General features: G+C 34.4%; 1 protein-coding gene across 1 annotated transcript in view; it reads left to right on the forward strand.

Annotated features, from left to right (window-relative positions):
- Positions 1–17,634, forward strand: part of LOC306866589 (serine/threonine-protein kinase BRSK2-like) — a gene marked incomplete at both ends in the record, with an annotated part of 232,036 nt that overhangs the window by 61,199 nt on the left and 153,203 nt on the right. The gene's annotated exons all lie outside the window — the stretch shown is intronic.

Below are 17,634 nucleotides of genomic sequence, written 5' to 3' on the forward strand. Positions count from 1 at the left end.
AAATATCTGTCATGTCTTTTTTTTGTTTTTCGTTACCTTGAAAGGCTTTGTCTTTCTAGTTTGGCTGTAATGCTCAGACAACTTGTAAAACCAACATGAGAAAGAATCGTGATAAAATCGTGAATCGTGATATTTCTAAAAAAAAATTGTGATATGATATTTTTCCCATATCGCCCACCCCTAGCTGGGCTACGATCAAGAAAAAAAAAGAGGTTTACTGTGAGCTCTGCAGATCAATGCCCACATATGCAGACAAGTAAGTTAGAGAAAAGTTAACGTGTATGAAACCTATGGTATGAACATAATATAATGAATTGCTGTGTGACTACGGAGAATGAATCCTATGCAATAGGTTTATTTGCACTTGTTTCATGTTTTTGCACAGTTTTGCTGCACTTTGCACTAAACCTACCTTAAAAAAAATAAATGTTATTCATGTTGTTCAAGCAAACTGTTCTTTTTCGTGATTATTGGGATCAATACCCGACTCGTTGACCTGGGCCAGTGAACTTCCGGGCCAGTGGCAAATTTCCCTTATTGTCTACCCCTGCTGGAAATGTTTTCTTCTTTACCTTTGGTTTTGATTTCCTTAATTTTGATACCTTTGGCACACATTGTATAGCCTGGACTGGTTTGGTTTGTTTTTATTGCTTAGGCACACTCAGCCTGGTCCCAAATGTTTTGTTTTCTTTTATTTTTTAGTTTGGCTTGGTTTGATATTTGAGGGGTAATAAGACTAATGAGGTTTTGGGAGATTAAACGTTACAGTGCTTGAATGTGTTGTGCTGATGCTCAGCAGGTCTATCAATCGTCAGGTTTGTCCAACAAGAACATCATCTTCTCTAAACTAATTCTAAATGAAAGGCCACTCCATCTTTGATGTCAGGTCCATTTTGATGGCTTGACTTGTCTAAATCACGTTTTAGGATCAGTGAGGTTTGCTTTGTAGTGCATCGGTGTGGAAGAGCATGGTCTGCTGATTTATGGTCTCTCATCTCTGGGGGTTGTTTGATCACCTTCTCTATATTTCTTTCAGTCTCTCTCCACAGCAAGCTGCTTGCTCAGATCCTAGATGCCATGCTGAGACGGTAGTCGGGCCAGGTGGCATCACGTCACACCTAGAGCTGACACACACTATACTAACACACACATTTTCACCCCTCTGTGCTCACTCACCACGAGTAGATATGATTTTAGCCTCTTTTTGCTTCTCTTTTATCTTGCCCTACATGTGGCATGCAGTGCTACAATTTGCACCCTTGTCACCATTGTTCTATTTGGCTAGATGAGATGTGCAAGACAGGGCTAGTTTAGGCACGGTCTGAGTTTTTTGTTTGTTTGTTTGTTTTTTTGATAGCTTAGGCACACGTTATAGTCTGGCTTCATGTTTTTTTTAGTTTATTTATTTATTTTTATTTGTTTTGATAGCCTACACTGTAAAAAAATAAGCGTAAATAAACTGTGAAATGCTTGGCAGCACGGGGTGCCAAACGTTTATCATTAATGGAAATCATGGTTAAAAAATGTTTTTTTTTTAAAAACGGTCAATGACTGGCAGAAACAGCTGCCAAACAAAAACTGTAAAAATAAGGTACAACATCCTATTTTTTCTTAAAGTTTTTTTTTTTTTGTAAACTGTTACTTTACAGGTATTGACTGGACTATCATTATGAAACATTCTCTGTGAAACTTATTGTTTTTGCAATTAACCATCAGCTAATGACAGCACACATACAAAAAAAACTAATAACTATTACTGCATCAACAACTCCACAGTTACTGCCTTTAAATAAAGCAGCATGCAGCATAACATCAGTGTTTCTTGGTCTTCTCCTGGACTGAAGCACAGACTCTACTCTTCAGCACAATGGTGACCCACAAAAAACACAACAGAAACCCTTTAAATCCCAAAAGAACATCGAACACTAACAGATCTCTCTAGATCTCAGCATCTTCACTTATTACAAACCAGTCTGACTTTATTTCTTTCATACAAAACTTCTTATTGAGAATTAACAGAGGTGTAGATGTTGATGTTTTATTGAAATTAATAAAGTTTGAAGTCACCGTTATGGGATAAGTGTTTGCTTTAGTTGGAATTCTGAACCTTCACGTATTAACAATACATTTTCTCTAGCTGCTGTGCGTTACAAAACCGCTACCATTATTAGAACAATATATAGTTTTTCCCAAAATATATTGATTTATTTTTTTATCTAACTTGGAGAATTCCACAAAATGATGATACAAACTGCCAGGCTTTGTGTCTCGCTCAAGGACACTCTGCAGGGGACAGTCTCCTCCGGGTGTTCATAGCGTCTGAATCTGGAGAAAAAAAATGAGAGTATGACAGACAGAAAAATAAATTACTCAGTCATGCTGTCACTGCCGGCATATCTGGACATCAGTTTGCCAACTGCAGTTTCTTCATGCTTTTTATTAATGTTGTTATTATTATTATTGATTTATTTATTTAAAATTATAATTCTTATTGAGATAATATTATACTAAATATTACCAGGGCTTGTTTTGTTCATTTTAAACAACGCAGCCTTTCCGGGTGAAGTTTTCTGTACACTGTTTTGATTCCCGTTTCATTTGAAGAACCTTATTTGAACAGTGCTTCTGGTCTACAAACAGCCAGATCAAGTTGGATGTTTAATTACTGTACAATACTATGATTATTCCAATATCATATTACAAAATTTGAGTATGCTGTTTAGTTAATTTCAATTAAGCATATTTTTGGTCACTTTAACTTCCCAATTCATGATACAACTGATCAGAGATAAATTCAGCACATAACGGGGATGAGTTAAAAACTGTTTCAATAAGAGCAAAATGGCCTATTTTATACACTTGACTAAAGAACAAAAGGGGATATTAAAACCCAAGAGAACAGCGTGTCCTTGGGAGCCCGGTGAGAGAGAGGGAAGTTTGTGATCAGCATGGGCTTGCGTGTTTCTCGCAGGACCGAGGCAGAAGAGTGATGAGGAAGAGTGTGTGAAATGGTGTTTCTATAAATAGCGCCGCTGTTTCTCAGCCTCATTGAGGCACTTCGTCTGTGCACCTCAGATTAGGAGTCAGGATTTGCTCTGAGTGGCGTCACTCACGGTCAGTGATTAGAGTGCTTGTGTTTACCTGTGTGTTTGCTCTGATAGCGTTGCTGGAGATGAAAGTGTGTGTGGGTCAGGATAGATACAGATTAAATATTACATTTTTCCTAAAGAACAAAGAGAATTTGAACATTTTAAGTTATTTTTTCCAACATAAAATTGTAAAGAAAAGACGAAACGATGGGGGAACGTGATCAAAACATGTCATTTAGCCAGAATCGAACTCATTTTCCCCATACAAGCACCACAGCTTAATGTGTCGGAACGAACCAATAGGCCACGGCTTGAGTAATGATTTCTAATTTCTAAGCCGGATGAATTTGAAGTTGACGTTGTTCAAACGGACTCCGTTATGAGAGCGCTTCACCTGATAAGCTCTGCTCAGTGTGTGCTAAAACCCCATGCAAATGCTGAAATGTAATTAAAAGATGATGTAATACAGAGGAAAAATGAATCTTCTGAGTAGGATCTTTGTAATACAGGGAATAAAGCTGCAAAGTTGAGTTATTTTTGGTTTGAACTGGCGATTATGAAAGTGGTGATCATAAGATTCAGCCTGGACTGTAATGACAGATGATCAATACTGTATGTTGTTAAAAAATCTTCAGTTCATTTGGGGTCTGCAGCTCAGCTGAGTGGTTTATCAGATGACACAGACACAGACACACACACACACACACACACACACACACACACACACACACAGACACACACACACACACACACACACACAAACACTGGGTGACCAAGGAAAAATCTTTAAAAAGTTCTTAGAAATGTGCTCGATCTATCGATCTATCGATCGATCGACCGACCGACCGACCGACCTAGTATTCAATGCATTGTATTCAAAAGCTTTTTATGTTTTCACTTTTTTGTTATTAATAAATTTTTTTTTTTTTGGAAATCGCAACACATGATGTTTTACAACCTGAACTGACCTTCTCTGACCACAAAAGGTGAATTATCTGATATTTTAAGATCATTTTAAGATTTATTTTTTAGGTGTCCTTGTTACAGTGTAATTACACAAGTACAGAGTAATAATTATCAACATGTAATTGCTTATATATTATGCATAATTCACTGTTATTGCTTAATTTACATTTATTATTATTATTATTTACATTTATTTATTTTCTTGCTTTTCTGCTTTACAGTTTGCAAAGACGTTTTGCTACACCCCCCCCCCCCCCCCCCAAATAATAATAAGATTATGCCAAACTACTTGAACCCCCCCACACTTTAATAATGAAATTTGTCCTTCTAATAATATCAGGACAGTTGTATCACACTGACACTTTTTTAAAAGAATGATTCTTTTTTTAATTAATCAAATTATTGTATGTATGGATTGCATTTTATATATGTATTTTTGAAATGAATAGACCTGGCCGAAAAGATTTTCAAATTACAGTATCATTATAGTATGCTGTAATAACTATTTGTATGTTAAGTTTACACTAGCAGTCAAACTTTTTTTGTGTGTGTTTTTGAAAGAAGACTTTTTCTCACCAAAGCTACGTTTATTTGCTCAAAAGTACAGTAAAACAGCAATATTATAAAATATTGTTACAATTTAAAAATAACTTTAACCTGTCTTTAGCCTATATAACCTTAGTTGTGATTTTAAACATGACAACACATAATTGTATAACTCATAAGACAGCACAATTTACTGTCTGGAACTCCTGGATGGCTTAAAATGGTCCTAGGTAGGCGTCTCACTAGGGTTTGGAACAGAGCCTTAAACTCCGCTGCTTGTTTGTTTCATGTGGATGTGGTCTAATACTCTTTTGCCTGCTGCACACTATCGATTCCGCCGCCGTTGGCTCCAGTCCGCGGGCGTAACAGCATGTGCTGCACTGCAGCGCTTTATGAATGAAAAGCTCAGGACGTTTCTTCCTCCTCCTGCGCCTTCTGGCCTCTGTTTCTCTCTCTGGCGCTCCAGCTCTTTATCGCTCTCTTTCAGTCGGTGAGTCACAGGAAGTGATGACTCCAGCAGCGCAGCACAACACAGAGATACGGAGATGACTTTCAGCTTTACCATGATGCTCTGCAGTCGCATGTATTCATAACTTATACGGTGACTCACGCTGTGAATGTACAGATGGTGCATTAGTGATGTCATAACCTCATTTAAATATAGCTCAAAAACATCAGAAGAGGTGGCGCTGTGAGACTCAAGACTGGTTAGGACTCAATAAAGTTACTGGTTTGCTTGCAAGACTCTTAAGACATTTTTTCTCTAATCTATTATGTTTTTGTTTATTTTAATATAAAAATGTGATCTGTAATAAATCTGTTATTTAGTTTAAAATAACTGTAATTCATTCCATACATTTCATGTTAGATTTCAGACCCTGGTATCATAATCACTTATTAAAAAATTAAACAACTAAGATGTCTTTTTAAACTGTAAAAATATTTTTCAAAGTTATACTAAAAGATTATTTGAGTTTTACAAGAAAATGTGCTTGATATCGTTCCATCAATAAACACGCATCAGCAAAAGTGCAGTTGCATGTCAGCAGTGTTTTAAAAAGTGCTAATAGACTTTCATCAGTCAGAGTAAAAACAGATGGATAATATATAATGGAAATATTTAAACACTCTCGCTATTCAAGGTTATTTTACATTTTAGTGAATATGCAGTGAATTCGTACGGTCTTATTTGTGTGTTTTTGGTGAATTTGTGACGAATTAGATTAGATTTAGGTGTGGACCTTAGTGATTAATTTTTTCTAAAAAGTGTATGAAACAATTGGCTAATTTGTGGTGAATTTGTACAGTTTCATTCAGACGTTTTTATACAATCTGCTTGCACCCCACTGACACTTCAATTTAAGGATATACCTTAGTGCTTTGTTTTTTTGTAAAAATCGTACTTTTTGTTTTTAAAATGAAACGATTGGCGTACAATTGGATATTTTTCTACCATTTCTTTTTGTATGATTTTCATATGAAACAATTTGTGCAGTCTCATTCAGACGTTTTAATACAATCTGCGGTCACACTTTAGAATAGGTAACAGTTGTTGACTATTAACTACGACTTTTCCTTCAATACATTATTAATTTGCTGCTTATTAATAGTTAGTAAGGTAGTTGTTAAATTTAGGTATTGGGTAGAATTAGGAATGTAGAATAAGGCATTAATATGTGCTTAATTAGCACGAATACATGACTAATATTCTAGTAATATGCATGCTAATAAGCAACTAATAGCTGTAACCTTAAAATAAAGTGTTACCCAATCTGCTTATGCGCCCCTGATGTTTCGATTTAGGGATGGATGGACCTTAGTGATTACTTTTCCTAAAAATCGTACAATTCGCATACAAAACTATTGAATTTGTGGTGAATTCGTAGTGTATATGTTTTTGTACAATCTGCTTATGCCCCACTGATGATTAGATTTAAGTATTTAAGTGATTATTTAAAAAAAAAAATCATGTTTTTAGTCTGAAACAATTTGCGAATTTGTGGTAAATTCGTACAGACTGTCAGTCCTGTCTTTCTGTGTCTTGTTTCCCCTCCTCTCGTGCCCATATTTGGTCTGTTTCCTGTTCTTGTTTAGTTCTCCTCATTAGTTTATTAGTCCCAGCCTTGTGTCATTAACTATCTAGTTTTCCCCAGTGTTTATTAGTTCTGTGCTTCCCTGCCTCTGTGTCCGGTCTCTATTGTCGTTCCGTGTCTCCAGCGTTCGCTGAGTTTGACTCAATAAAGTCTATGTTTGCAGTTCCTCGCCTCCTCGTTCCCTTGCTCCTGAGTAGTTGTGACACAGACGTTTTTATACAATCTGCTTGCACCCCACTGATGTTTAGATTTAGGGATGGACCTTAGTGCTTATTTTTTTTTTCTAAAAATCATATATTTTCATATGAAACAATTGGCAAATATTTATTGTATTTTTTGTGTTTTTCATATGAAACAATTGCAGAAGTTTTTGTATTCATTTGGATGTTTTTGTACGATCTGCTTACGCCCCACTGATGCTTCAATTTAGGGATGGACCTTAGTGCTTAATTTTTTCAAAAAATTGCAAAAAAAAAAAAAAAATTGTATGAAACAATTAGCGTACAATTGGCTATTTTTTGTATGTTTTTCACATTTAAACAATTGGTGAATTTGTGGTTAATTTGTACGATCTCATTCTGACATTTTTATATGATCTGCTTACAGGAGAAAACCTTAGTGCTGAGTTTTTTTGTTTTTCTTTGTTTGTTTTTCTTCTAAAAATCATCTTTTCTTTGTATGAAACTGTTTTAAGGTGAATTTGTCTTATTCATCTGTTTTTGTACAATCATGCTTGCAACCCATTGATGTTTACATTTAGCGGTGGACCTTAGTGCTTTCCAAAAAAATGTTAAATTGGCCACCAGTTCTCCAAAATGTTTATATTTTCAGAAAGAGAGCAAATCAAACTCCAAAGTCCATATTTTGATTTCTTGTCCACTAAATTCTTATCCTTAAAAATTATTCCAGGACCTGAAATATGTATTACTTATACTAGACAACAACTTCGTTCCAAGCACTCATGCAGCAGTTTACTAAAGTTGTCTCGGGGTGTTTTTGTTGTTGACTGTGGTTCAGTGGTGTTTGTGTTAGTAGCGCTGCTGAGGGATTGTTTTATAGAGCTCCGAAAGCTCTGGAAATCAACAGGAAAAGCAAGTTCAAGCAGATTCTCCACCCGCTACATGTTTGGTTCTCAGAGCTCTGCCACGAACAACTTGACATATGCTGCTTCACGTCGCTTTGATTAGCAAACGGAGACGTTCCTCTGCGTAAATCTCATGCGTCACACTGAAACTTTGCAAGCGACTTCCTCGTTTGGTTTTGACTCCTTATCCTCGCCGCTCCGAGGAGATTCGGGAAGGGGGGTGTTGAAATGATCTTACGGCAAACGCTGAGCCCTGAATCCCTCATCGGTTACATAAAATGGTAAATTATTAAGTTGGTGATGTGAGAGGGGAAAGTTCCGGCCCTCAGCTGCACTCCGCTAGCCAATCAGAGCGCAGCACGGCTGTATTTGGGTCACGGTAGAGCGTTTCTTTTGCGTGGTTGGCAGATGTATTGTGCTGTAATCTTCCCCAAAAAGAGATGAGGGGGTTTAGAGCTGCCTTCCCTCAAATTTAGTTACTTCTCGCTCCTCTTTCCTTCCTTTCATCAGGTTTCTTAACAATAAATGCCTGTCTGAATGCTTCTTTTGCTTCATCGCAAATACAGACAAATGATCAATAAACTGGCTGTTAATTAAATTCAAATGGTAGGTTTCTGCTTTATAAGCCATTGATTTCTTAGCCCTCTGCTCATAAAAGCTGCTCTCAATTGCTGCAGTTAAGCGGTGAATGAACGCTGGGATTTGCAGCGGTGAAAGATTTCCTTCTCTGCTGGTTGGAACTGATTCATTTTGACTCGTATGATAGCAGCAGCGCTGGTTTGTGTTACGGTGCACGCGGTGTGCGATCGGGTCGAGAACGGAGGGGAATTGATAGTGACAGATTCTGCGCACCTGCAATTAATTCTCGCGGTCCGTGTGAAGCTCTGATGAGCAGGTCATGCGTTAGAGGGAAATGTGTGGGGAGATGCGGCGTTTCTGGTGTTTGTGTGAGGCTGTTTGGAAATTGCCGTACTTATTAGTTGTGTTGCTCTAAGGTTTCTTGAGTTTTGTGACAGTTGTTTACCAGCCAGTAAGCTATTTTTCTCTTTTTGAAAGAAACTAACCTATTTGTCTGGATTCTGCTCATGGGAAGAAAACCAGAGGGAAAGAATGAATGGTGAAAATAAAACACCGTTTGACATATGGAAGAATTTGCATGCTAAATTTGTTCATTCTCATATAATTAGATGAAGTGGCACCAAAACGTATTTGGGCAATTCATGCATAAAAATGCGTGGATTTTAATTTCATAACATAAAAAATGCATTCTCTGAAACATTTTGAATCATCAAGTTTTTATCTTCTATCAATAATAGATATAATATTTTAAATAATAATCATACATATTTTATTTTTAAGTAATACAAATAGTAATTAGACACAATAGTAATACTAAAAAGTGATATTTGTTCTTTGTCATGAATCTGGTCTATGAACTTCCGTTAACTCACCACCAGAGGTCACTCACTCACCACAGGGACTGTTGCACCACACTAACTGTTGCACGTCACCTCAGACTACAATTCCCATCATCCATTGCACTGACGACACACAGCTGACTGCACTGATCACACACCCTACATAAACCATGGACTTCCTCTTCCTCTCTGCCGAGTATTGTATTGTGTTTATCACTCCCCTAGTGTTAGCTGCCTCACCGAGCCATTCTGTGTTTTTCTGTTTAGTTCCAGTATTGTTCTGCATTTATAACTCTCCTAGTTTTAGCTGCGTTACCGAACCCACTTTGTTGTCATAGTCTTGCCTTGTGTGTTTTTCTAGTGTTTTGATTCTTGCCTGTGTTTCCTGGATTAACCCTTTGCCTTGCTGTTTGGACTCTGTTTGCACCTCTCTTGGACTACTGCTCGTATACCTGGATTATCTCTCTGCCTTGCCCTGTTGGATATTGTTCGCCGATCGTCGACTCTCGCTAGCCCTAGGATTGCTCTGTGTCTTGCCCGTACCATACCTGTTTGCTGTTGTTTGACCCTGCCTGTTTATTGACTGTTTATAAATAAAAGCTTGTACTTGGATCCGCACGTCTCACGTCTTGTTCGCCCCGTTACATTCTTAGTGTTATTATAAGTAACAGCATATATTTTGATTAGGGGTCGACAGATTCTATGTGTTTTTCAGAGCCGATAACGATACAGATTATTACAGATTAAGTAGACTGATAAATATAATATCAAAATTAAGAATAACAAGGGTTCTGACAAAAACTTTCTTTAAATGCGTTTAAATTATTTTATTGGTAAATCAGTTTTGAAAATAACCAATACCGATAACCATAAAAATGCGTGATATCGGCGCCAATAATCAGTCGAACCCTAATTTTAATATTTTGATTATTTATAAATATAATAGTTTAAATTATACTTTTATTCATGAATATTTTGTTATTAATGTTATTTTATTAAAATAAAATAATTCAGTAACAAAACAACATAGATAACAATTCATTCATTAATACAATTATGGTTTAAACTGTTATATTTTTTATTAATTATCAAAATATATGCTGTTATGATAACAGTTCTTTATTTCATAATGGAATATGATAATCTAATGGATAATTAATTACAACTGTTATTACTTAAAATAAAATGTATGTAATAGTAATAAAATAGTAATAACAAAACAATAAGACTTATTATTAACAGTATTAATGTGCTAATCTTATTAATATATATTATTATATTACTGCATTAAAGAATTATATTAATAATAATAATATATTATTATTATATTAGTTATATATTATTGGTATCAATATTGTATTTTCTTAATTGTTTTTATTTTAAGTAATAAAAGTAGTTTTATAATTGGGTATAATGGTAATACTAAAACAATGACATTTTTAAAAGTATTTTCAAAGTATTATTGTAAGTAAAAACAATATATATTTTGATAATTATTAATATAATATTTTAAATGATAATTTATGAATGCATTTTTTGTATTAATATTTATTGAATAATTTAGAATTTTACTTTGAATAGCAAACGTAATAATTAATTAGACATAATTGTACTAAAACAATGACATTTTAGTTATAAAGTATTAGTGTAAATATCAGTTATAACAATTGAAACAACAGAATATACCAAATAATTATTTTAATGTTTTTTTTTCTTATGTTCTTTCTATAAAATAAATGACACTTGTTTTGATTTAGATATTTTGTTCTTATGCAGTGATATTTGTACATTTACTACATATGACTTCAGTGTCCAAATATTTATGTGACACTGTATTATGCACAAATAATCTTCACATCTTCAGTGTCATATTCCATTATGAAATTAAATGTTTTTGTCTTTCTTTTATGTCTTCTTTGACAAAGTCTTGCAGTCAAAAGGTTTTTAAACTGCCATCCTGCTCTTAACCACTGCAGCGTAATGCACTTTAACAATTGGTTAGTGGCCTCTAAAGTTACTTGAACCGGAGTAACTTGTTTACCACACCATGATCGTGTTTCACCCTGTTTTTTCGGTCAACATCATGTGTCAGAAGTGACTTCTCGCCTCTTGTGCAGAAGTACGCAAGTGTTGAGGTCATCTGTGAATCAGTCATAACATATCATCTCGCCCTTTTGATGCTCTTCAAAGTTGTTGTTTGGTCTGATGTACGAATCAACAACTCCAGACTGTATACAACAGTATAGGGAGGGGAAGGATAGTTTTAGGTCGGTGGATAAAGAGGTTTATGGGTCATTTTTCACGGATGTGTACCTTGACTTCATCGACTGAAGCCCTGTTTGACTGGACTCGTTTCCATCTCATTGTTTACCTCTAAAACGTCATATTGCATATCTGATTTTACTTCCCGTTCTGAAACAAAACCCATAGAAACCACCCATCACCAAGGATCCTGTCTTTAATTAAATGAGAGTAGGTGAATGGATTTCATCAGATAGGTTTTTCTCTCGTTTGTCAGTGTTATTGGGTCTTTTTGTATCAGATGGGACTCATTTGGAAGACAAATTGCATCTTGTCCCTTCCTTCCTGATCACCGAGGTGCACCAGGGACTCCTTTTGAATGCTAACAGGGATGTTTCTGTCTGATAGTGATGAGGCTTACGGTACCCTGTTAGTGACTCTTAGACACCCTTGTTAGGCTTTTGGGTTATTGGCATCAAGTCAGGTCTACTTTACCTCTTCTTCTGGCCAAGAACCGCCCACTTAGACACGTAAAGCGACCAGTTTAGGTTTGTATTTGAAATCTAGATGGGGTCAATGTGAAATTATATATTGTAGCAAATCAGAATGTACAGTTTTGCTTGTAAATGTAATGCTGTTAACCTCATGAACGTTGACTCTCAACTAGTGTTCATTGTAGCAGTATGAACTTTAGTAAATATGACTTTGTTTGCTGGTTTACTCAGTCATGCACACTGACTTCTGGAAATGGCATAAATGCCAATATGTAGCATGACAAGCTGTAAGCTGTTTGTTTACAAATAGTCAACTACATTTAAGGCACGACTGGAAGAAAATGTATCTGGTGTTATATGACTGCATAATTTAATATTACTATATATATTTATTTACAATAATATGTGTATTCATTTAGTGGTATAAAAACAGTAGTATTGCAAAGTATTATAACTTTTTTTATTTAAATATATTGTAAAAAGAAAAGTGTCACATTATCCTTCAGAAATCATTCTGTTATGATGACATGCTGCTAAATTATTAATTAGGTAGTGTACTTATTATTAGGTAGTTCTTATTATTATCAGTTTTGAAAACAGTTAATAAAACTGCTTAATATTTTTGTTGAAAATAATATTTAACATTATAAAAGTCTTCACTGTAACTTGATCAATTTAATGGGTCGTTGCTGAATAAAAATATTATTATTGTCTTTTTAAAATCTTTTATTTATTTTTTTGTTTGTTTAAATACATAATAAACACATTTAATGTTTATTATTTATTTGTTTATTTAAATAAATAAAACTCTTTTATTTATTTTGTTTTGTTTGTTTGTATGTTTATACTACCCATTTATATTAGCAACATAATACTTATATTAACACATTCATATTTATTAATATTGCCATTAATATTTATTTATATTATATACATATTTTAAGACATCTCTTGCCACTTTTAACTGTAAATGATTCATGAATGTGCCTCTTTCCCTTTCCCCCAATATGTTTTCCCAGCACACACTGTTAACCCATTAACCCGCATCATTCAGCAGCCTCGCTAAAGGTCACTTCCTCCTCGTCGCATCGCACCGTTACTCTGACCATGAACTGAGGAACGTGTGTGGAAACCATGGCCAAATGTGTCAGTCTCTATCTGAATCTGTCTCTTTTCTTTGTATGTACTAAATTCAATTACGTTCTTTCTTACTTGTAAAGCTAGTTAAGGTTTCTTCCTCCACAACCAATCATAATTCAGCTTCTCTCAGCCTTCTTTCTGATGCTTTGAATTGAAGTTAACACGAAATGCTGTTCGCGACTCATTTCACTTAGATAATACGACATTTTTCAGCGAAACAGGATGTTTAAGAGGCAAAAAAGTATCATGGGACTTAATTTTATCCATTTAATATTATAAATTTATTGGATGAGGAAAAGTGTACGTTACTCAATGAAGCCTTATTAGTCGAAAAATCTGGGTTAAATTAGGAGCGATCGGTGACATCAACCAAACAAAAATAAAGAATCTGAAAAAAATAATACTTACCAATGAATTATTCATTATTGATCTCAGCTTTACCATACTGATCTGTCCCTTTAAGACTTCTACATGTAAATGAGCTCTTTTTTGGCTAACTCGCACATAGCAGCATAATTCACTGTCGTTCATTAGGAAGTGTAAACACTGTGTGACAACACCAATTACTTTGTGCAGATCATCACATCTGAATTGTGTGTTGAGATTGAACACACACACACACACACACACTTACTCATCAGGATTTTCCCCATGATTATTTCGTCTGGTCTGATCTTTGCGAGACTCGTGGCTGTCATGAGCTCCGTCAGCCTTGTGTGCAATTTAGAGGCTTGACAGGCAATTTGAATCGTTCATCCCATTATTTTCATAAAATATACATAAACTCATGGAGCGTAATAGCCTGCTTCTCGTGACTACTGTCTAATTTATGGCCAAATTAAATAATTATGTGTATTAGAGTAACACAGGAATATTTTATTTTGACCAATTTGTCCAAGCCGTCAAAGCCAGAGTTTGAAGAGTCAGGACCTGAAAAAGGTCGTATCTCATTCTGGGAACAACAGCACTGTATTTCCTACTTTATGCATTTAACTACCTTTTTTTGCCATCGTTTCATTTCTTTAATCCAATATTTTGCACTGCAGAGCCAAAACAGTGAAAACTGCATCTCCATCCAAGTACTAATTGATTACATTAACACATTGTTGAGAGTTATTTGCCAGTTTTGGTCTCTTAATTTTCATTATGCCGGGGATTTTTATTATGAAGAGGGTCTCAAATGTGCTGTTAATGTATTTAGTAATTTTCAGAGCATGCGAAGTTATCCATAAACCTGTGAGTGCTTGCATAATAAATGAATAAAAATCTATATCAGTGTAACATTTCATAATCAAAATAACATATAACATTAACATAACATAACAACAAAGCTCCAGGTAAAGTTTCTCCTTGAGACGTCTGTACAGACGTGAGGGTTAAAGTTATGAAAGCAGGCGGTTTGACTCTGTCATAATAAGGACAGTTATCCTGCCGCAGAGAGCAATTACAACACATCTGCCCATTCTCATCCAGCGCTCATCAATCATGTGAAAGTCAGGGGCCGCGCCGTTCACCGGGAGCCAAATAACCTGATTCACCGCCAGAGCTTCTCTATGATCAGTCTCCGTCAGTCACTGCTGAGGAGATCAGACCTCGTTTAACAGCGCAGATGCTCTGAAAACCTTTGACTCCCGGGTTACACACAAAAAAATTCAGCGATTCCCAGACAAAATTCCTTTACTCACTGTCATGATGTTTCAAACCTATATAACTAACTTCCGTGAAACACATGGAATATATTTTTTTATATTATATATCAAGTCTTCAGAAGCCACATGATAACTTTATCAGGAAAAGGACCATATAATAATGACCATGACCATAATTACCATTTTAATACTATTAATGATAATAATAAATGATTTGCTATGTAAAATGGGTAAAATAAATAATTGTATGAGTTTTATTTAGTAAATTTCTTTGTAAAAGTGTGGTTCATGTGAGGAGCTTGGTTGTAGAGCTGTAATTAATTGCAGCAGCTTTGCAGGGATTGTAGAAAGGATTGGGAAAATTGCTTTCAGGGCAAATCCTTTTGATTTGTATCTTTCCTGATTTCAACCCCATCGTCTTGTTTTAACAGGACCAATATCTAAAACCTTTGCATGTGTTTACAGTGTTTAGATTTTTTTTTTATAAGCATTATTTACTAACTAGAACTGGTAGAACAAGTTATAGTGGAAAATTTGCTACCTGGTCTCGTGGCATAAACGTTCCTGGGAGCACTTTTTAGCGAGACTGTTTTAAAGTACATTACTGCAGGTTTCGCCGCAGTTTCAAAGAGAAATGTCCACTGAGTGGTGTTAAAACACGGATACAATACGTAACCCCTGGCTCGTTTTTATTACATTGATATAGGTATGTATTGCTGTGTTTTATTACGCTGCTTCAGGTACGTATTGCGGCGTTTCAGAATTCAAATATCAGGGGACCGTCGCTAAAAATGAATGCTCTATCGTATTGGAAATATGCCCTACACCAAACCCAACCACTAGCCGATAGTGTTGACAAATGCAAAATGCATTTGTTGACGCAACCATGCTATCTGAAGTTCCTTATATGCAGATTTGAACTGTTTTGTCGAACCGTAGTTACAAGGGATTCGAATCGGAGTTCCTCACCTCTCAAGTGCGTCTCTGTACTCCGTGAGCTACCAAACAATCATACCGTCTATGAAAACCCATAGATATGAAGCTGGATATGTGTGATGCTAACGTTCAAAAGAATGAGCAAAAAAAGTGCCCCCAGATACGTTTATGTCATGAGACCAGGTAGAAAATTTGACCGTATCTAATGATTAACAGTAACTACTAACTAGCATAAGATTCAGGACTCAAAAAGCTTATGGATAATATAACAAAAATGAAATACATGTATGTAAGTCAAACAGGAGAATTTTCAGTGAACTGTGATCAGATGGGATGTTGTCAGTAAAAAAAATTATTCTTCTGTCCTGTCAGCCGTTATATTGTACTCGTAGCACATGCTCTTCTGTTACACGCACAAATACGGTGGCGTGCTGTATATAATCTCATAGTAAAGCGCAAGATAAACTATGAGCATGCAGTGTCGTAGTTATGTCATCAATTAAGTCACGAAGTTCAATTCAATTCAAGTTTATTTGTATAGCGCTTTTCACGATACAAATTGTTGCAAAGCATCTTTACAGAAAATTGAAGATTCTATTTGAAAGTTTCTACGTTATATTTAGTAGTAGCTTGTCAGTGGTGACCATGTAAAGTTGATGTCCATATGGCAGAAATGTGCAGTAAAATTCATGCAGTTTGTTAATGATATAAATGTATATTTAAAAATGTTAATGTTAGGTGGGATTAATCACAATTAATTTTAAGGAAAAATGTGTGATTTAATTAGTTTTTTTTTTTTAACCGATCGACAGCAATAATATATATATATATATATATATATATATATATATATATATATATATATATATATATATATATATATATATATATATATATATATATATATATATATATTATTTTTTTTTTCTTTACTGTATTTCATTGAGAGAAACGTTTAGGGATGAACTGATATAGAAATTTTGGTTGCAAAGTATTTTTATGATCTAGAAATTCATCATGAACAATAGTATAAATATATAATATTTAGCATTTTTTGTTTGTTGATAGCATTTAAAGATTACATTTAGAAATGTAAAATTTTGTATTTAAAGGACATCAAAATTAAATAATGAACAAATAAATTAATAACACTTTTGAAATCTTGTGTAGAAAGATTTTACTCGCTATCCACCTTTTTCTTCAACGCAGAAGTAAGCCTATGTGTGAGACCTCCGGTTCATTAGTCGCTATAGGTAAATAACGAGAAGAATTACAAAGTGCATTAGGATAATACTTTAAAATAATATGGTAAGACACACCAATTTGCAATATCAAGCAGTAAAACTAACTGTTTTGTACGGCTAAAAATAGCTGGACACAATGAGTCCGGAAGCCAAACCCATACAATTTACAAATGGCCGTGCCCATTTTTACGAGAAGAAACAGGTGGATAGAAGTGTTATTTACTATTATTGATATGCTATTATAGTTTTTTTTTATTATTATTATTATTTTGAAGTAGTTTATTCTTTAATTTCTCTTTTCACTTTAATTTTAGCTTTAGTGATGTTTTTTTTATACATACATACATACATACATATATATATATATATATATATATATATATATATATATATATATATATATATATATATATATATATATATATATATATATATATATATATATATATATATATATATATATATAGAGAGAGAGAGATTTTAATCATTTGTATTTTAGTCTATTTTATTTATTTTTTAATAGCATTTCAAGTTAAACTAAACGAAAACGAGAAATGTTGCCTTGGCATCTACTTATTTATTTATTTGATGCATTTATTTATTTATTGTTTAAACTGTTGAACTTTACTGTAACACTGTACTGTACAACTTTACTGTAACATACTGTACTGTTTAACTTTATTGTTTGTTTGTTTTATTTTAACTATAATAACCCTGCTCTTAACTTTAACAAT

The sequence above is a fragment of the Barbus barbus genome (genome assembly GCF_936440315.1).
Source record: "Barbus barbus genome assembly, chromosome: 48".
NCBI classification, from domain to species: domain Eukaryota; kingdom Metazoa; phylum Chordata; class Actinopteri; order Cypriniformes; family Cyprinidae; genus Barbus; species Barbus barbus.